Source organism: Humulus lupulus, chromosome 1, assembly GCF_963169125.1.
Source record: "Humulus lupulus chromosome 1, drHumLupu1.1, whole genome shotgun sequence".
Taxonomy (NCBI): Eukaryota; Viridiplantae; Streptophyta; class Magnoliopsida; order Rosales; family Cannabaceae; genus Humulus; species Humulus lupulus.
Window position 1 is genome coordinate 38,575,707 of NC_084793.1, and position 21,557 is coordinate 38,597,263.

Genomic DNA, 21,557 nt, shown 5'->3' on the forward strand with positions numbered 1-21,557 from the left:
GAATGAGATCCCATTATTATGGAGATATATTCGAGTTATTCGGCATGAGACGGTCCTATATAATGGATTAGCAGTTTTTTCATAACGGGGTCAAATATTGGGTAATGGGTATGTTATTTGATGATAAATTGGGAGTTATTGAGATCAGGATGAAATTCTGGACGTTTTGACTATAATGTCCCCGAGGGTGTTTTTGGGACCCCGAGCACTAGGTTTTATTTGAGGTTACTTAAGCTTGAAGTAGCTTGTCAGATAGAACGTACGTTAGAAAACCTCTCGTTCTCTTCCCGTAGTTCATTTTTACCGTTCGAAGCCTTTTCGAAGATATCTCGAGTTCTAGGAGTTGGAATCAAGCGAGGATCAAGGCATAGTGATCCTAGGAAAGATTAGAAGCTTCTTGACCGAAGGATTTGACGAGAAACAACCTAATCGAAGGTAATTTAAGTTTAAAGTTTTGAGTTTTTAGAGTTTCTAAGCTTTGAATTGAACTTTGCGAACCGTTGAGTTTTTGATTTGATTGAACCTTGGGTTTTGATGGTTTTGAACCATTGGGGAGATTGGGAATTTTGATTTGATGATTTGGGAATGTTTAGGTATGATTTTGGAGGCTTTGGGATGTTGGAGGACGAGTTTGGGCATGTTCTGGGTTGGACGTCGTGACCCTGTTCTTGGACAGCCGCGGCCCTAGATCGAAGAAGCAGGTGGCCAAGTTTGCCTTTGTTGGGCGCCACGGCCCTTGATGTAGGGCGTCGCGGCCCTTGCTTCAGAGGTGGCTGGGGGCTGCGGCCCAAGGTGCCAGGGTCGCGGTTCTTGAGCAGGGTTGAGCCCGTTTGTGTGTTTTGAACCCGGGAACATGGTTTTAGGCCTCGGGATCATTCCTACTACTTGGATTAGTTTGGATTGATGTCCCAGAGGCTATATTTTGGTTTGGGAACCTATGTTGATCATTTTTATTGATGATGTTCCGTGTTTGGTTATGACTAGGTGACCGCTAAAGGACTAAAAGTTGATCGTTCTTTGAGGTCGTTCTTTTATTCATTCTAGCTCGAATCTAAGGTAAGAAAATTGCACCATGTGTATATATGACATGTGTATTTGTTATTGAGGCATGTTGATTGATAAATGTGGGCATGGATTGCATATTAAATGCTAGTCAATGTTGCTTACTCGTATATGGCACTGACTAGTCAGGGACACTGACCTAAGAGTCAGAAATGGCATAGCGTCATGAACGCTGAGCCAAATGAAGATTAGATCTAATCGATATCAGCATTGAATGGCTCTAAGGTATTAATGCTAGACCGACCCTAAGGTCGATGAACTTATAAGCGCTTGGCTAGTCTAAGGCTAGTTACTCAGAGCCAGGGCCTAAGGCCCAGGTGACCGCTTGTCACATGGCTAGGGAACGATGTTCCAGGGTTATGACTATACGGTCATGAGGAAGGTTATGTTGGTGACCCGTCACCATGCACCTATCCTGGTTTAAGCTAATGAAAGGTTCATTTACCTGTCAAGCCCCGGTGACCCTATCGTCATAAGGCTGAAGGGAGCTATTCCCAAATTAGTGACTTTTGCTACTGTCACCTATCTGTTTTGGACTGATAGTCCTAGATGATTATTATGATCATTGTTGATATTAAATCATGCTATATTGTGTTTTCTTGCTGGGCCTCGGCTCATGGGTGCTATGTGGTGCAGGTAAAGGGAAAGAAAAGCTCACCCAGCCTTGAGTGGAGAGCTTAGGTGGTAATGTGTACATATGCGGTCTCTTGACCACCACGGCCAAGGAGTTCTCAGAGGAACTAGGGGGTTTACCCTATTTTGCGCTTAGGTCAGCGGGTTTGTAAATTTGAAACAGTAGTGACCATTTTGAGTTGTAAATAACTTGTAAATGTTTTGATAAGCTCATGAGCAGTTATATACTTAATAAAAGATACCCTTTCCTTTTATTGTTTTTTCACCTTAACCTGTTAATAACACTTAGAGCACGTTTTTAACCAAAGGACTCGGGTAGCGGGTCAAATTTCTAGTTCACCGTTCACCGTAACTGTTCTAGGGTAACCAGGGCGTTACATTTATATTATCCTACTTTAATTCATATTTAATGAAAACACAATAAACCTACTACAAAACATCACAAATCACTCTTCCTAGGTAAAAAAATATAAGTTTAAAAGCATAAAAATAACTCTAATTCCTAGAGTTATCAGTCTCTATTCAATGCAACCCAATGCATTGAATTGGTATTAATTCCCCAATAATGGGAAGAATGTGTATTAATTACTGATAATTAGTATTAATGACCCCAGCCTCTATAAATAGGGATGGGAGTCTAATTGTAAAGGGTTTAGTTTTTTAGAGAGAAAACACCTACCAGGGACTCGTGGACTATGGCTCTTTTATAACCCGAACCACATAAATACCTTTGTGTTCGTCCTATTTATTTCTTTGATCTCTCGTTTTAAGGTTAATAATGAAAAAGGAAGTCAACATTTTGGTGCTTTCATTGAGAGTTTGAAGAAATCATTTCGAACACTTATTGCCATGGTAACTACTCAAAGAAAAGTTACAGAAGATGTACTCCCTTCTACCGAACGGCAGCCACCTCAGGACATGCCTACAATGTTGGAGGATAATGACGAAGACGTCGAGTACAATGGCGAAGATGATGGGGTCGACCAGAGTTATTATGAGGAAGAATATCCTCAGCCCATGGACGCGAAGGAGACACCGGAAGTGGTGGTGTGATGGACCCAAAACGCGTATGTTTTAAATATTTATAAATCGCAAGCGCACGAATCGTTCATATAGAATAGTGATCGTGTAAGCAAGGATGTTGAACCCAAAGGAGTTGTCTAAAATCGAAAAGAAAACTATTTTAAACCAAAATTAATAATTTCTAACCTAGCTTCAAAGATTGATGAGATTTTTGTATAATGAAAATAAAATAAAAAAACAATAATAAAGAAATTTAAGACAATAAATATAACTAAATTAATAATTTTAAACAAGATAGTAAAAGAAAGATTATTAAGATAATAGAATCCACAAAATATAAGTTCAATAATATTTAAAAGTGCATTAATTCCCAAGTTTTAGTAATAGTAGAAATTAATCAAACCATCACTTATTCAAATTAGATATTCTATTTAAGCACAAGTTTTTATAAAAATACAGGATTTATCTTCACTTTTAAAATTATAATTTCAAAGCATTTAGTGTAAATCAATCTAATGAAATAACAAATAAATCAATGAACATTATTTATAAGGCAAAACATAATATATTTTTTTCTAAGCATTGATGTGTACAATTTAATGACACATCTTACACAAAGAATATTATGTTTTTTGCAAAATGAAGAACAAAGTGCAATATTATCTAACAATCCAAAATATGAGATATTGAAGATGAAAGACATATATGAAGAAGAAAAATCCATAAACTTTGTTCCACAAAATGGGAAATCAACATACAAAATAAACACTATCTAGTTACATATTGTTTCATCATCACCTTAATAATCTTAAAAAGATTAGAAACTCATAACTAGAATAGCAAATACAAACTAAAAATTACAAACATAAATAGGAAAATTTGGAGGAGAAACCCCCAAATTTTTTCTCTAAAAACTCATAGGAAAAATGACCAAAAAGAAGAAAAAGATGAAGAGAATTGAGAGGTTTGAAAGTGTAGAAACTTTGGTATGGTAACCTCTTCCCAAAATATGCACTAAACTCCCTTATTTATAGCCAAAAAAGGTATATTAAAATAATCAATTTAAATTGATTAAATTAATAATAATATGGCAAATAGGGGTAAATTATAGGGTGTAATGATGATGTTTTGGGGTAAAATGTGTAAAAAAGTTTGGGTAAAAAAATTTGTATTTTTAGACATTGGGGACAAGATGACAATTTGTGGGCTCAAAAATGGGAAAAAACAACTTGTGGTGGCTGGTGAGGAGCCAGGCATGTGGCTGGTTGGGGCAATTGCTCTGGCGGATGGAAGGCTGTTGGGAGTGTAGGGGGCAGTGTGGCAGGCGTTGGGCCTGTGGGCTAGAAACGTGGAGAAGGCAGCTGACAGGGGGGCTGGAGTGGCTTCTGGGCATGGACCTGGCGTGGGCTTGCTAGAGCAGGAGCCAGTTGTTGGGCTCGGATCTGGGCGTGGGCCCGTGGGGCTGGCTGGTGTGGAGATGGATCGAAAGGCTGGTTCAGTTGGCAGGGAGGCACCTAGGGAGGTGAGGTGAGCCAGGCGGAGCTGCTGGGAGCTGTGTGGCTTGGGGCACGGCTGGGCAGGAGATATTGGCATTGGGCCTGGCTGGGCCGAACTGGGCATACATGGGCCTTAGGTGAATTGGGTCTTGCTTCTCAAAAATGCCACATTTTCCTTCTCTTTTTTTAGCTTTCTATCCTTATCTTTCAAGCACAAAAATACACCAAATTCCCTAACAAAATAAACATAAAATAAATCATAATAACATATTTTCACTATAAAATAAATCAAGTTAATTCTTTGAAAATATTAATTATAACTTAATTTATATTTAACATTTAAGTTCAATAATACAACTTTTTCTTTACCTCAAACTAAATAATAATAATTCAACTAATTAACTACAACATTTTACAACAAAATAACTATAAAAACACACAAAAATATAGAGAAATCAAAATAAACCCAATAAATTCAAAATTACTTAAAAGCTTAATAAATCAATTAAAAACTCAAGAACTAAGCAACAATCACCGAGCACCCAGCAGAAGTTGGAACCCCGATGCCACCACAATATCGCGGTAAAGGAAAGGTTGACGATAATCCTGCTCCAAAGTAGAAGAGGGCTCGTCAAGATCTCGAGGACCACCAAGTTCCCCAGCAGGCTGGTAAAGGTAATAGCCCAAGGACCTGAGGACATCGCTAGGCTGTCAGCGCCTGTGGAGCTCAGGGCATTTCGCCCTGACGTGCCCATACGGACCGCGCGACTCCTGGAGATGGTGTCCCCTCAGGACCTAACCAACCCCGTAGGAACAATGGTCCAGGGATCCGCCCAAGGAATGACCCGCAGAACCAAGAACGTGGTGTCAATATCTCGATAAATGTAAATATCGAGTCCAACGGAGAAACTGAAGTGCCTCATCCCGAGGATAAAGGCGAATTCCGAGGTCAGTATGACCTACAGGATAACCTTAATGCTTGAAGGTGCAATAAGGCCAATGGGTGTGGGCCCGCCAACAAAGGACTATCTGACCTACGGGACAACCTCAAAACCTGGAGAAGAAATAATCCAACGCAGAGCGTCAACCAAGATCGAGATCCGCTCCATGCAGAGCTAGAGAGTTTAAAAAAGATTGTGATAAGAATGGCCAGACGGCAAGGCCATGACTCAGACTCAGAAGACGAAGAAGTGGAGCCATGCGCTCCCCATATTGTGGAAGCCCCCTTGCCGCAAGGTTTCAAAATGTCGGCCATCTCGCCTTATGATGGCAGCTGGGATCCCATCGACCACATTTCCAAGTTCAACAGATTGATTTTGGTCCACCGCATCTCTAATGATGCTAAGTGTCATGTGTTCCCGATCACTCTAACAGGACCAGCAAATGAATGGTTCAAGAAGCATCAGCCAGGATCCACTCACTCATGGCATCAGTTGTCATCTGCCTTTCGAAGGTAATTCATAGGAGCTCGGAAGGTGAGCTTCAAGTTCAATGCTTTGGCCAACATTAAACAAGGGCCCTTCGAGACCCTCAAGGCATACATCAAAGGCTTCAAGGAGGAGGTGATGAGAACCGAGAGGGTTGATGATGGCTAGCAGTTGATGGCCTTGCAGGCTCGCATCCGCGCGGGGTCCCCACTTTTGGATGACCTCCAGCGGAGAGGATGTCGACAGCTCGACAACTTCATTCGTCGAGCACAAGAGTATATCCGCTGAGGATGCCCAGATTGGGGCATTTAGAGTACCCATCGCTTTCCTCGCTTCGGCAATGCCTAGCCCTGTGGCTTCGGGAATCTAATATTCCCCTTATGCTCCCGTCCAACTAGGGTTGGGGGGAGTCCAGCTTAGCCAAAGTGTTCCGCCTTCCGGTTTCAGTGCCATACCCACTCCTGGATTTAGCATGGCTTCGACAAGATACAAAGCGGCGCCTACTGGATATAATGTTTTTTAGCCTACATTCAGTGCTTGAGTTGCTACACCATCCCAGCCTGCTAAATCCAGTCGAGCCCCCGACAGCAGTAGACCTGGGGGGAAGGGTAAGGGTCAGAAGCCTAAGGGAAATGGAAAAGCACAGAGCTTCCTCTGGCGAGAGGTATGTCTCACAATACTCCGAGTATACCGACTTGGTAGACTCTCGAGAAAATATATTCGTAGCCACGGCACAACATGTTCACTATAGGAAGTCGTAACCCATCCAGAAGGACAGGGAAAGGCAAGACTCTAGCAAGTTTTTTCGTTTCCATAACGACATAGGGCACCACACCAATAAGTGCTGCCAACTCAAGGATGAGATCCAAAACCTCATCAAGTTGGGACATCTCCACCAATATGCTAAGGGTGGAGCGCGTCAGGCACAACCCCCCGTGGCAGGACTGCTCATGCCACCTGTTGTTCTGCAGGTTCCAACAGTTGCTCATGCGGTCCCACAAGTGACACAAGGACCTCCTCCGGTGAACGAGCAAGTAGGAACCATCTCAGAAGGGCCCCACTTGGGTGGCACCTCCCGAAGCTCGCAGAACAGGTATGCGCGAGCTTTGAATCACAATGATGAGGTGATGGATTTGGCTCATTTGTCTGCCCAAATGCCCTAAATGACTGACCAGGTCATAACATTCTCCGAAGACGATCCTCGGAGAGTGCATTTCCTACACCATGACCCATTGGTAATTAAGAGCCAAATCTCCAACAAAACGGTGGCATGGATTCTGGTAGACAATGGGAGTTTGGTGAACATCCTGTTTAAGTAAGCCTTTGAGAAAATAGGGCTGACCACAGCAAATTTGTCCCCGTGCGCCTCAACTCTCTACGGATTCTCAAGAGAGTCCATCATCCCGATGGGACAGATAAGGATCCCTGTAACGCTTGGAAAGGTGCCTCACTAGGCCTTCAAATATTGCACCTTTGTGGTGGCAGACTGTTCCTCGGCGTATAACGCCATCTTGGGACGACCAGCACTAGTGGATTTCGGAGCCGTAACCTCCATCTGCCATATGTGCATGAAGTTCCCCACGGAGGCAGAAATTGGTATGGTTCGCAAAGACCAGAAAGAGGCAAGACAATTTTACAATGTCTCCCTCAAAACTCTCGTGATGGGTATGGAGGAAAATTCCCTCAGAAGCCCGAGGTAATGGAGGTACAAGCCGTCCAAAAGAACGGGTCTGCGAATTGGACCCGAGGGTTCAAGAGGAGAGGTCCGTTGAACCAATAAAGGAGGTGGGGGAGGTACTTCTTAATACCTCCACCCCCGATAGAAAAATGAAAGTTGGGGGAAGCTTGAAAACGGAAGTCCAAGAGGCATTGGTGGGCTTCCTCCGAGAAAACCAAGACGTGTTCACATGGTCGCATTCCGACATGACCGATATTGATCTGAACATCATATGCTATGCCTTGAAAGTTGATCCTAACTTTGCTCCCATCCAACAGAAGCAACGGATGTTTGATCGAACTCGGAAAGAGGCTCTCAAGGCCGAAGTAGACAAGCTCCTTTCCAACGAATTTACACGAGAAGCCCAGTACCCCAAGTGGCTATCCAATCCTGTTCTCGTTCCAAAGACAAATGGCACCTAGGGAACATGCATCATTTTCTCGAACCTTAACAAGGCTTGTCTGAATGACTGTTTTCCGCTCCCCAAGATAGATCAGATGGTCGACACCACCTCTGGCTACAAGTTTCTGTCATTCATGGATGCATACTCAGGATATAACCAAATATCCATGCATGTCGCGGATCAGGAGCATACTAGTTTTCGGGTCGATAAGGGTGTCTAATATTACATCGTGATGCCCTTCAGACTGAAGAATGCCGGCGGCACCTACTAGAGGCTGGTTAATAAGATGTTCAAGAACTGATTGGAGTGATATGCTAGTCAAATCTAGGATATCCCCCGACCATGTGGGCGACTTGGCGGAGGTTTTCTCGGTGTTCCGTCGATTGGAAATGAAATTAAATCCCCAAAAGTGCACATTTGGGGTTGCCTCTGGTAAGCTCCTAGGCTTCATTATTAGTGCTAAGGGAATTGAGGCAAACCCTGAGAAGATCAAGGCCCTAATCGAGATGCCACCTCCTCGGAAGAATAAAGACATGTAGAGCCTGATAGAGAGGATCGCATCTTTGAGTCATTTTTTCTCCAAGGCGACGGACAAGTGCATCCCTTTCTTTAATGTCCTCTGAGGATGTAGAGTCCAAGAACTTTACTTAGCTAAGATAGATAATAGTATGATAGTATTTATAGCATTATCTTTGTTACTATGGATTTTTGGTTCAGACCGGGAATTATTTGGACACTCATAGTAGTACTTATAGATTTTCTAAGTTTAACCTATAGTTTAAGAATATTAAGTATAACCTAAGGTTTGATTAATGTGACTGATATTAAGGATTATATTATTATATTATAAGGTTTAGACATCAACCAATAGGATTTTTAAGCACATGTTTTGAATGGTAATTAAGGATTAAGTATTTTTTAGGATTAAATTAAATAAGGGTAAAGTTTGAATGTTATAGGGTCAGTCAGCAGCTTTGAGTACGTTGAGGGCTTAGTCAAGGCTGTTTACTCCATTCAAACTTAGCTAAAAATGTGTAAATTCGTGTTTAAATATTCAGCGTATGCCGATATATCGCAGCTATAGGGGGCGATATATCGCAGCACATAGATACGGAAAACACGAATCGATGCACGGTCGCCTCGGGAACAAAGGTCCAGGCGATATATCGCCTATAGGGGGTGATATATCGCCTCCACCAGCATGTTTTCAAATACTTTTGAATTCTTTTCCTTTCAGCCATTCAAACTCCTTCAACAGTCCAGCATCTTCTGAACGAGTCTTCAGCCTCTGCTGAACGATTATTCAAATGATTTTCACCTAAAAAGCCATTATTTTTATTCAAGTAAAATCAAGATATTTTCATTCCCAAACTCTATAAATAGGACCTAGTACCCAGCCATTATTCACCATTTGCTCTAAGTTCAGAAGCTGCTAGTGTTAAGTGAGTGTGAGAGTGTAAACACTTGGTTTGGGGAAAAACTATAAGCTTAAACATCATAAGCTTATCAAACACTTTGGGAAGTGAGTTCTATAGTATTTCGGTGAAGGTTAGAGTGATCTTGCAATCTTTGAGGTAAACCCAAAACTCTAGTTCCTTTCTGTATTTTATGTTATTTCCTTTCTCAAAACCTTCTACTCAGTCCCCTAACCTTATTCTTATTTTGGTTAGGGAATCCAAGCTCTTAAGCATATAAGTTGGTAAGTATGTTTTTTATGGTTTAGTCTTTCCATCTCTTTCATTTCATCTCCTTTCTTTAGACTTACTCTTTCTTATGGTTTTAGGAGTGTTCCAAAAGTCCCAACTCGGTCCATAATCCCGGTAACTTTGGTAAGGAAAATAGGCTAGAATCTATATGTTTATGTTTATGTTATCTTATGTGTTATGTTATGATATGTTATGAATGTGTTATGAATTTGTTATGCATGTGTTTGTTGTAGGCTTGGGCATATGCCCTATTTGACTAACAAGACCCCAAAAAGATTGTGGGCATAAGCCTATTTAGCTGGTAGGACCCCACTAATCTCATGGGCATAAGCTTGTTTAGTCTATGGGACCCCAAGTAATAATGGCCATTATAATAAGTGAATTATGTGTTATGATATGTCTTTACGTTATTATGAAATTATGTTTATGTTTATGACTATGTGTTAGATTTTCCTTGCTGGGCATTAGACTCACTCCTTTCTGTTTATGTGCAGGAAAATAAGCTTTAGAGGCGGTAAGATTCGTGATGCTTGGAGTATGTGTATCGATGGTGAACGGAGTCAAGGGGCCGAGCGTTATTCGATTCGAGGATGTAGTCTCCTTTTAAAAAAATTTTATGATTTTATGTGTATTTTCCGCAACAAATATGTAATGTCTTTCATTTTTAAATCATCTTTTGTTTTAAAACAATGGGATCCCATAATCCTTCTTAGTATTCTGTTTGTTTGTAAATAACTCTCATTTTGCAAGTTACTCAATAAATTATGGTATTTTCGTAAAAATGTAAGTTTTATGTATAGTTTCGTTAATGGTCCAAATAGTCTAGATTAGTGGGTCATTACAGAGGAAGTCAGAGATTTGAATGGTCGGAAGAGTGGGAACAGGCATTCCAACAACTCAAGGCGCACATGGAAAATCCTCTGATTTTGTCCAAACCAGCAGATGGAGAGCCTTTCCTACTCTATATGGTCATCTCGGAGAATGCTATCAGTGTTGCGTTGGTGTGGGAGGAAGGCCGTGTTCAGCACCATGTCTATTATGTTAGCAGAGGACTCCACGGTGCAGAATCTAGGTACCCGCTGATCGAGAAATTAATTTTTCTCCTAATGATGGCTTCTCGAAAGCTGAGGCCCTACTTGTAACGCCCTGGTTAGCCCAATACCATCACACTATGTACTTTAAATAGTGCTTGACTCACTAAACGAGTCATTAGGTTGTAAACGTGCGTCTAGGTGTTATTAACAAGCCAAGGTGAAAATCTCGGTCAAAAGGAATAGATATATTTTATTAAAAGCATTAAATTGTACATGGGATCCCATAAAAATGTTTATAATCCAAAATGGTCATTACATTATAAAAGTTACAACCTGCCAACCAAAGCGGCAAAAATAGGGTTACAACCTAGTTCCTCTGAGAAACACCTTGGCCATGGGGGTCAAGCGGCCGCATATGTACACATTGCCACCTAAGCTCTCCACTCAAGGCTGGGTGAGCTTTTCTTTCCCTTTACCTGCACCACATAGCACCCGTGAGCCAAGGCTCAACAAGAAAACTTATTACTGCATGCATGTATTATAAATAAATGATTCCAAGGCTTGCCTCCCTAATTAGATGATGACTGATAAGTCTTTCTGGGTAGATGACTAATAATTCTCTCAGGGTAGATGACTAATAAGTCTCTCTAAATAGATGACTGATAAGTCTCTCTGAGTAGATAATTGATAAGTCTCTCTGAATAGATAACTGATAAGTCTCTCTGAATAGATGATTAACAAGTCTCTCTGGAGTTTTACGCCCCAAGCCATGTGACGTTTCAGTCACCTGAGCCTTTTAGCCCTACCTCTGAGTAACTAGCTTTTAGACCAGTCAAGCGCTTTAGTTTTCTTTGACCAACAGGTCGATCAAGCATTAAATACTTATGTTGATTAAATCTAATCATTTCGGACTGCATCAAACACGCTAATGCCACTCTTGACTCATAAGCCAATACCATACAACCAGTGCTCAGTACTACTACCTATCATGACTGATAAGCAGAACTTCACGACTAATACTAAACACCAACGCGTTTCTGACTAATAAGTCAGTGCCATTCACAGTAAGCAAAGCTGCCAGGCATTTACAATGCTACCAATGTCCATAAATAGAGCACTCAACATGCCTCATCAATAACCATGCATGTCACATACTGGGTGCAATTTTCTTACCTCTAATTCGAGCGTGAAATAATAAAAGAACGACCCTTGAGAACGATCGGTCCTTACGTCCTTTAGCGGTCACCTAGTCATAACCAAATATAAAATCCCATCAATAAAATAGGCGATTAAAGGTTCATGGACTAAAATTCCACTCACAAGATCTCGAATCCTACTAAAATGGTTAGTAGATTCGATCCTGAGCTTAGAGAATTGAAAACCCTCGCTTAAAAATGACTAAAATCCATCCTGACACAAAAGGGACAGGAGGGCCGTGAGCTGCCCACCAAGGGTCGCGGCGCACCCTCAAGACAGAGATCCCCCTGTCTGGGATGTTAGGGGCGGGTCGCGACTTGCCCTTGTGGGTCGTAGCGCGCCTGCTAGACAGAACCCAGGGGAGGCTCTAGGATGCATTCAAGTCACAACTTACATGAACTCGGTCGTGACTTGACCCCACAAACCTAGCTCCTCTACATTTTCTCCAAATCTAAACTCAGCCAAATCTCATCACATAAATCCCCAATAACACAACCAAACCTTAATACAATATTATCACCATTCAAACAACAAAACCCAAGTTCTATAACACTTAAAACATCACCAAATATCCACTTCTAAAATCAAAATCTCAAGCTCAAACATAACCTTAAAAACAAAGCAAACACCTTAAAAATTCAAGCTAAAAACCTTACCTAAATCCCATAATTGAACCCTTCAATTGTTGCAATCCAATCCTAAACTCCCAAGCCTTAAATCCTCTAGTTTGCCTTAAAATTCCAACTTGAGAGAGAGAGAGAGAGGTGATCGAGAGAGAGAGAGAGAGAGAACTCTGTTTTGCTGCCTATTTCCTTCTACAGCCTACTTGACTTATGTCTATCTAATGGCTAAAAAGACCAAAATGCCCCTAGGGTCATTAAAACCTTCAAAGCCACCCAAGGGCAAAATTGTCATTTCTCATCTATCTCGTTAATCATAATTAACGTCCTCCAATTCCCGTTACTCCCAATATCCTCAAATAATTATTAAATCATAACCCATTACCTGTTCATTCCCGGTAATGTAATAAGAATCAAATTACCCCCAGGCTCACCCCGAGCCCAACTATTAACATTGTTATGACCAAAATCGCTAACTTGCATCCTAGGATTGTCTCGTGATGAATAGCTCAAACATATCCACATAATAATGTGGTATCACCCATAAATCACAAACATGCACATAAATATACAATTATGCTTTCAATGGCCAAAATTACGAAAATGCCCTTCTAATAAGAAGTGGGCCCACATGCATGCAATTATCATCCTATAATAATATAACTCACATAATCATGCATATAATCACATAATTGCATATTAAATCAATTATGTCCCTTCTGGCCCCCTAATCCAAGCACTAAGCCACATTAGGGAATTTGGGATATTACACTACTTCCAGGCGCATACGATTAAGGTCCTCATAAACCATCCCCTTAGACGAGTCCTTCAAAAACCAGAGTCATCAGGAAGACTCTTGAAGTGGTCGGTGGAGTTGAGTCAGCTCGACATCGCCTACCATCTAAGGACTACCATAAAAGGTTAGGCACTCACTGATTTCATCACCGAGTACACAGAGAATCAGGAGAAGGCTGATGGTAGCCCAGCGGTCGGACCAGTCTGGAAGCTGTTTGTGGATGGATCTTCAAACGAAAATGGTGATGGGACTGGACTTATTTTGTTTCCCCCGAGGGGCACAGAGTTCATAGTTCCCTCTGCTTTGGGTTCAACACCTCTAACAATGAAGCGGAGTACGAAGCCTTAATCGCTGGGCTTCACGTGGCACTAGAGCTCAAGGCCGAGGGCCTCAAGATTTTTAGCATTTCCCAACTCGTTGTGAACTAGGTACTCGAAGAGTACCAGGCCCAGGGACCAAATATGGCAGCATATTTGGCCAAGGCTCAAGAAATGCTGCATAACTTTAGAAGATTCACTAATTAGCAGGTGTCATGAGAGCAAAATTCCAAGGCTGACGCCCTGGCTAAGTTGGCCACAACCAAAGACGCTGAGTTGATCAATGTGGTCCCCATTGATTACTTGGAGTTTCCGAGTATCTTAGCTCCAAACGAGGTGGAGTCTATACAACCCCAAGATGGGTGGATGGGGCCAATAGTAAAATATCTCGTCTCCAGGGAACTACCCTAAGATAAAAAGGCAGCTCAAAAGTTGCTTTATCAAGTACCCAGGTACATAATCATGGACAATAGGCTTTATCGTCGAGGTTACTCTTTGCCTTTACTTCGGTGTGTGTCCAAGGAAGAAGCCAGTCTGATACTCCGAGAAGTACACAAGGGTTTTTGCGGAGATCACGCTGGGGAGGAGAGCTTTTCCAAAATAATCTTAAGGAAATGATACTTTTGGCCTGGCATGAATGGATATGCGATGGATTATGTCAAGAAATGCAACAAGTTTCAGTGCTTCGCTAACATCCCCCGAGCGACCCCAAATGAGCTTACACAGATGACCAACCCATGGCCTTTCGCTGCCTGGGGTATTGACCTTATCGAGTCCCTGCCTACAGGGAAGGGAGGAGTGAAATATGACATAGTGGTCGTCAACTACTTCACGAAGTGGGTTGAGGCCGAGCCACTTCCTATGATCACCTCCATAAAGGCCTTGGACTTCGTCATTAAGAACATAGTTTGCCAGTATGGGCTCCCGAGGAAGATAGTATCTGACAATGGATTGTTTAACAGTGAAGTGTTCACAGGCTTCTGTCAACAGCTTGGAGTTGCCAAAAGCTTCTCCTCCGTGGCCCATCCCCAGGAAAATGACCAAGTGGAAGCATTTAACAAGACACTCAAGTCCACTTTGAAGAAAAGGCTAGAGCAAGCAAAAGGAGCTTGGCCCGAGGAGCTGCCTAGGGCATTGTGGAGCTACTGCACCACTGCCAGGACCTCCACCGGCCATTCACCCTTCTCGATTGCCTACAGGTATGAGGCTATGCTCCCAGTTGAGGCAACAATCTCCACACACCGACAGGATACGTATGACTCGACCATGAACCATGATTTACTACGAGAATCCCTGGGCCTCGTGGAGGAGTTGCGTGAAGCATCTCAGGTTCGAGTAGTGTCCTACCAGTAGAAGGTAGCCAGGTATTTCAACTCTAAGGTGAAAGATAGAAAGTTTGGGGTTGGAGACTTGGTATTGCAAAGACTTTTCCTAGCCACCCGAGACCCCGGTGAAGGAGTGTTGGGACCTAACTAGGAAGGCCCATACCAATTCGAGAGCGTTGTGTGTCCAAGAACATACAAGTTAGCCCGACTAAATGGGGAGCTGATTCCTTATGCCTAGAATGCTGAGCATTTTCACCGGTATTACCAATGATATGAGCAACAAATATTATTTATTTCTGTAATACCCCTTGTAGCCTTCGGGCACATTTAATGGATATCGTGTATGTAAAACACAGTAAGAAATTTATTGTCTGCTTATATTTTTTGGTTTCCTTTATTCTATTAATGTTATGCAAAAGCACCCACTCGCCTGGACAAGTGATTACGGACGAGTCTCTGATCATTTGGGGGGCATGGAGTTAGGGAACGTCCTAGGAAACTAAGCTTGTCAAGTGGAATAAGCCTAGCGTCACCACTTTGAGAATGGAAAATCCTAGGAAACTGATCGAGTAGCCTAGAAGACTAAGCTTGTTCCAGGCAAAACAAGGCTTAGCACCTAGGAGCTAGATAATCTTAGTAGTGCGAGAATAGACTTTTTTCACCTCCCGTGGACATCGAGTCCAAGGAGCTCTGACCAAGTCTCTTGATCTCGAGATGCGAATGGAAGGTTGAGTACCCTGTACTTGGTCCCGAGGCAGACTTGGCACGCCTCCTGTGGACATTGCGCCCGAGGAGCTTGGACCCAAGTCCAGGAAATCTGTGACATGGGAGCTTGGCTAGTCGACGAGCGAAGCACCCTTAACGTCACCTGATCCCATAGGAAACCTAGAGAAAACCCAGCGTAAAAGTCTAGTAGCATGAACTTAGAGATTCAGGCTACCTCCCGAGGACAGCGCACGCCCGAGGAGTAATAATCTAATCCTAATCTTGGCACCTATAAAGTTAAAGTTAAATGCTCCAAGAGTACGCTGAATTTTGCGTTAAAGTTACTTCTAGGACTATGAGCCTACAAGAGACACTAAACACTGGAATCACCTATAAAACGGTTTGATCTCTTGTTCTCGTGGTAGTCATGTTATGTTGAATTTATTGAACCTAGTGTTTAAAACTGTTTGAGTTCTCATTCTCGTGGCAGTCATGTTACGTTGAATTTATAGAACCAAGTGCTTAAAATGGTTTGAGTTCTTTTTCTCATGGCAGTCGTGCTACGTTTAATTTATAGAACCAAGTGTTTAAAGTTGTTTGAGTGCTTATTCTCATGGAAATTAGGTTACGTTGAATTCATAGAGCCAAACGAAACAAAACAGGACCTAAGGTTTTGGTTCCCGTGAATGCAATATTACGACGAACTAATAGAATAAGAGTAAAAAGTAATGCGAGCTGCATAGTTCTCAAATGGGAAAATAATTACAACTATGCTCAGGGGCTCAAGCATTGTTTGTCTATACCCCAATAAGCTATGGCATGCAGACCTACTCAGTTTAAAAATTATGAACAACCCTCGAGGACCTCCTCCACTAGGTCGATGACCAGGTCTATTCTCGGGGCACCCTTTGCCAGGTGGACCACAACTTAGGCCGCTTCAGTAGCCGGAGTTGCCTCAGCTACTTAAGCTGCCTCAGTAGGGGCGGTCGCCTCAGTTGACTGGATGGCCTCAGTAGACCGGGTCGCCTCGGCCGTTTGAACCATTTGGGTCGCCTCAGAAACTAAAGTTGCTTCCGCAGCCTGGGTTGCTCGGAGATGCTCTTCGAAGATGAGTCTATACTTCTCAGGCTCTCCAGTGAAATCTAAGCTCGTGTCTTGGTTATGGTACCAGGCCACGTAGAAGGCATCCTCGACGATTGTCTCAACCTCTTTCTTCAGCTTGTCCACCTGACACCAAGAGGTTCTATTCATCTCCATGGCTTGAAGGGATTTTTTCTCCCCTAGTGCAGCTCGGTCGATAGCCTCCTTAGTCTGCTCCTGAAGCTGGGAGTTTTCAAGGACCCTTAGGGCGACCTCCGTTGTGGCCTTCTTTGCCTCTTATTGGGCTCTTTGCATACCCTTCGTGGCCGCCTTTGCTTCCTCTAGGGCTCAATGCATGTCCTCGGTGGCCTTTTGGACGACCTCTTCAAGCTCCCGAGAGAGTTTTTGCTCAGCCTCTAGGGCAGCCTGAACTCGGGCGAGCTTTTCTTGAGGGCCTTGGAGTTTTTCCTTGAGGGAAGTTATCTTGTCTTGGGACCTCCGAAGTTCATATGACTTCTCCATGATGATGTCTCCCAAGCGTTGGCAAGCCAAGGCGGACTATATAAAAGGAAAAGATTAGCCCAAAGAATTGCCGAATTAAATTAGAACGTTGAGAATGAATGACTTACCCAGACAGAAGCGTAGCAACATGAACCCACGAGAGAAGCCTCGATGTTGTCCCCCAGTTGGGAAAAACTTCGGACGGTTAGCTTGCACATAGTAGAGCTGACCCCCTGAAGGAGATTGGTGGTGAGAGGGGCGACAATCTCCCCTAGCTTGGCGGAGAATAAAGTCTCTAGCTCGGTCCGACCTATCGGAGGAATGACTGGCCTCTCTCAGGGTGGCTTCAGTTGGTGAAGGGCCTCTGCTGTCTCATGGAGAGCCTTGTTGCCTTCCTCCAGCCTTACTTCGAAATGTTGAAGCATCCTCTCGTATAGCTCCAGCAGGGCCTCCTCGTACTTCTCGGGGTACACCAGAAGACAGACCTGGGGTGGCATCGCATCTTGCTCTGTGTCTTGAACCACCTCTTCTGGCCCAAGTGAGGGTGGGATCTCCAAGACTGGGGGCAAGTCGACCGTAGGAATTTCCGCTAGAGGAGTAGGAATTCTCTGCCTTTTGGCTGGAGGAGAGGGTTCTGGATGCTCCTGAGGACATGACGACCCCTCTCCCACCGAAGAGCCTTGGGGAGCTCCAAGCCTCAAGGCAGACCGATAAATGTCGGCTAATCCCATGTGAGCTGCAAGAACAAGTCAAAATAGTTAGTGTATATTCTCCACAGTAGGGTAATGTAATAACATAAGCTCCTCGGAGGCCCACCGTGAGTTGAGCCTCGGTGCAGGCAGTGAGGGTGTCTTATCATATCTCCGATCCCACAACTCATGTTGGTGTCATATTGGAAAAACTAGTCAAAGTTGAAAGATGTCACTTGGTCTAAGGGTACGAAGCCCCGAGGAAGTGGCTGTCTCCTTGGGCGGTGGAGGTACACATCTATTAAATCTAAATAATCCTGATATTCTTCCCTAGTCCAGCGCTGATGTGAAATCTAACCACAGTGAAGGAAAGTAGGAGAAGCCCAAATGTGCTCGGGACTTATCGTATCCTCTATCCAGGGAGCATAAATTAGGGTGAAAGGTAGTTTACCTAGAGCAAGGTGGGATGCCTCCATCCCCACCTGAAGTTCTTCCTCAAGCTTCTGATCCTCCTTGGCTTCTCGAGCTTCTTCCACGATGCGCATATTCTCCAGTTGTTCCTCCATGAGCCACTTCTGTAAAGCCCTCCAAGCTAGCTCGTCAATGTAGTTGATAAGACAGGATGCCAACTCCCAAGACTTCTTGGACTGGCGATACTTAATCAGCTCCAGGTTGCTAATTCTTTGTTCCATGCTGAGGAGCCCCAACTTAATGAGATTAGCTTTCGTCACCAGGAGGCTAGGTCCAGATCTCGGTCGGGAAGAGACTTCATCACTTGAAGATGATCCTCAAAGAGTTGGACGTAATGGGTTCGGCAGAAAGGGCCTATTAAGAAGAATGACTAAGTACCGAACACAAAAGAGCCATAAAAATATGAAAGATAAAATGATTGGGAAGATACTCACCAACCCTAGCAAAGTCGAGAATCAAGGTCGGATTGCTACAAGTCGAGAAGCTTTCCATAAAGAAGAAGGCGTCCTTGTAGTCCCGAGAATGATTCTCGTTGTGGTGAGGAGCCTTGTAGTTGAGTGACGAAACCACGTACTTCGCTAGAGCATAGTACTTGTCTCGGTTGGTTTTCTTCTTCCTTGGAGTGGTGCGGAAGCTGTAGAAATACAAGATCTCTGTCGGTGAAGGCTCAGGCCACTTCTGCTTCCAATATAGAATGTGCATCCCCGCGAGCACTCTGTAGGCATTGGGGGAAAGCTGGAAATGGGCTATCCCCATGAACTTTAAAAAGTTCACAAAATATTACTTGAGGGGTAGGGTAGCCCCTACCATCAGGTGGGCCTAGCTCCAAGTGCCCAAGTAGTTAACGTTGCGATGCGCTCTTTCGGACTCCTGATAGAGGCAGATGAGACACTTGTCCCCAACTCAGTAATGCCTCATGATGGCCTCTATGGCATCGGGGTATTGGAGCAGGGTATGGTAATCCTCCGCTTCGAACCCATCACCCTCGTACGTCTGGGTAGGGTGTGGAATCAGAGCTCTGTTGACTTCTTCCACAGTCAATCCCCTGCCTTCGGGCGTTTCAGGCCTCTCCACCATTTGGCTGTCGAGATGAACGAAAAACTTCCAGGTTGGTTCTCAGGCTCCCACCCTCGTGTTGTCCCCGGAAGCGCTTTGTTCAAGGGCCATGTCGGAAATCTCCTGGCCAAAGAGGTAGAATCTGTGTTCGTGTAGTTTTCGGAGTTCCTCGGACATCTAAGAGAAAAACTAAGCAATTAGTATTCTGACCGAAGGAAGGATGGCCAAAACACAGATGACTATAAGGATACTGCTCGGGGAGAAGAGGAAGATTTTGGAAATACGGGTATCCTCAACACCTAAAGACAGACTGGAGGAGATGAACCTATCGGAATCTGGGAATTCCCCAGATTTCGGTCACAGGCCCAGAAACGCAGAAGTGAGATAAAAAAAAATTGAGGGCCATTTTGAACATCCCTACTATCGATATGTGCCTAAAGTGACTCGTGAAAACTAGAAACAAACTCTTAAATACCATACCATTGGCATTCCTAAACATATATCAAAAACCCTCAAGCATACACAAAAACAAGAAAAAAAAAAAGACAGGTCAAGGGCACTTACTCAAGATGAAACGCAAGTAAATGCTAAGGTGAATCCTGACTTTGAATTAACGCCTGCCGTCTGCCCAGAAATATGACGACTCACACCAATCTTCCAAAGCTTCGGGAAAAAATGGTTAAAGATAAGAGCGAGAGAGAAGAGAGGTTTCTGTGAGGGTTTTTGATTTTCATGTGGCTAGTGTGAGACTGAAGATGGATTTTTCTGGGTTCTATACCCAGTAAGGCTTAAGGGGGAAGCCATCTCCCCACGACCATCGGCTTGCTTACCTTGATGAGATCATGAGGGTGATCCGACAGTCAAGGTTCAAAAAGGTGGGGATCGTAATCATTGTTTCATTGGGAAAAGACACCTCGGGTACAGAGTGGACGTTTGGGATCGTGGATTTGACCCCTTATTAAATGTGCAGATTAACAGGCTCAGTAATAGGGCATTGACACATGGGTTTACTTTTCAGAGTAATGTCAAAGGAAAGCCTAAACGTTTTTCCCTCTGTTTTTTCAAACCACTCCTCCTAATTTAAGTCTCCACTTCCCGAGGGCGAGTAGAGACTTCGGGGGAAAATATTGTCCGTATTTTCACCTCCCAACACGTGGCAACTCACAGTGACTGGCTCGAACGCTCGTAGACATCTTCGGGATATGTTATCCCCCGATGCCTCTCTTCAGAACGAGGATCCTTCCAGTTGAGGTCATTTGTCTTTGCTAGGTGGTAAACCGTGGGTGCCCTAATGGTAGATTACCCCCCGAGGGTTGCCCTCGGAGTTGGGGGTTCTCCTGGTGAAGCAACTACGACATTAGTTCTCCCTCAGTCGTCCCCCAAGTCCAAGGTTCTGGTTTTCAGACCAAAGATAGGCGCCAGGTGTCAGCCAATGCGGGTTTTCAATGCCAGAGGATCATCTGACAACCTTTTTGGTGATTCGTCCATAGTGTTGTCGAGTGTAAGATTCGACAATTCGCACTCTCACTACGTCGTCTGACATGGAGATATTTACAGAACGCCCTAACAGTACTTGGGGCATGTTCCCCATAAAGTAGGTACATTTCTGCAGTGGGCCCCGCGAATCTCGCTTGGGTCGTGGTCTCTATTCAATGCAATACAATGCATTGAATTTGTATTAATCCCCCAATAATGGGAAGAATATGTATTAATTACTGATGATTAGTATTAATGACCCCATCCTCTATAAATAGGGCTGGGAGTTTCATTGTAAAGGATTATGTTTTTTTTAGAGAGAAAACACCTTGTACTCAGAGCAATCTAAACGCTGTCTAAGAATACACCATTGGACTTGCCACAACAAGCTTCCAATCCTCTTAATACCATAAATTCGTGGACTATGGCTCTTTTATAGCCTGAACCACGTAAAAACCTTTGTGTTTGTGTTATTTATTTCTTTGATTTCTCGTTTTAAGGTTGATAGCGAAAAATGTAGTCAACAATAATAATATTTAATACAAAACTAAATATTTAATATTTATATTATTATATATTTAAATTTTATAAAATATCATTATAATAATATATAGTACATAATCTTAATTTTATTGAAAAAAATTATCATTTATGTTTAAAAAAGTTATCATATTATATATATTTTTAAAAAAAATCATAAATAATGTTTTGATTTAATTTTTCATTTAATATGTTTATGTCATTCTTTTATATATAATATTATTTATTTATTTTAAATTTATATGACAATGATACAAATTTTATAAAATGTTAATAAATTTTA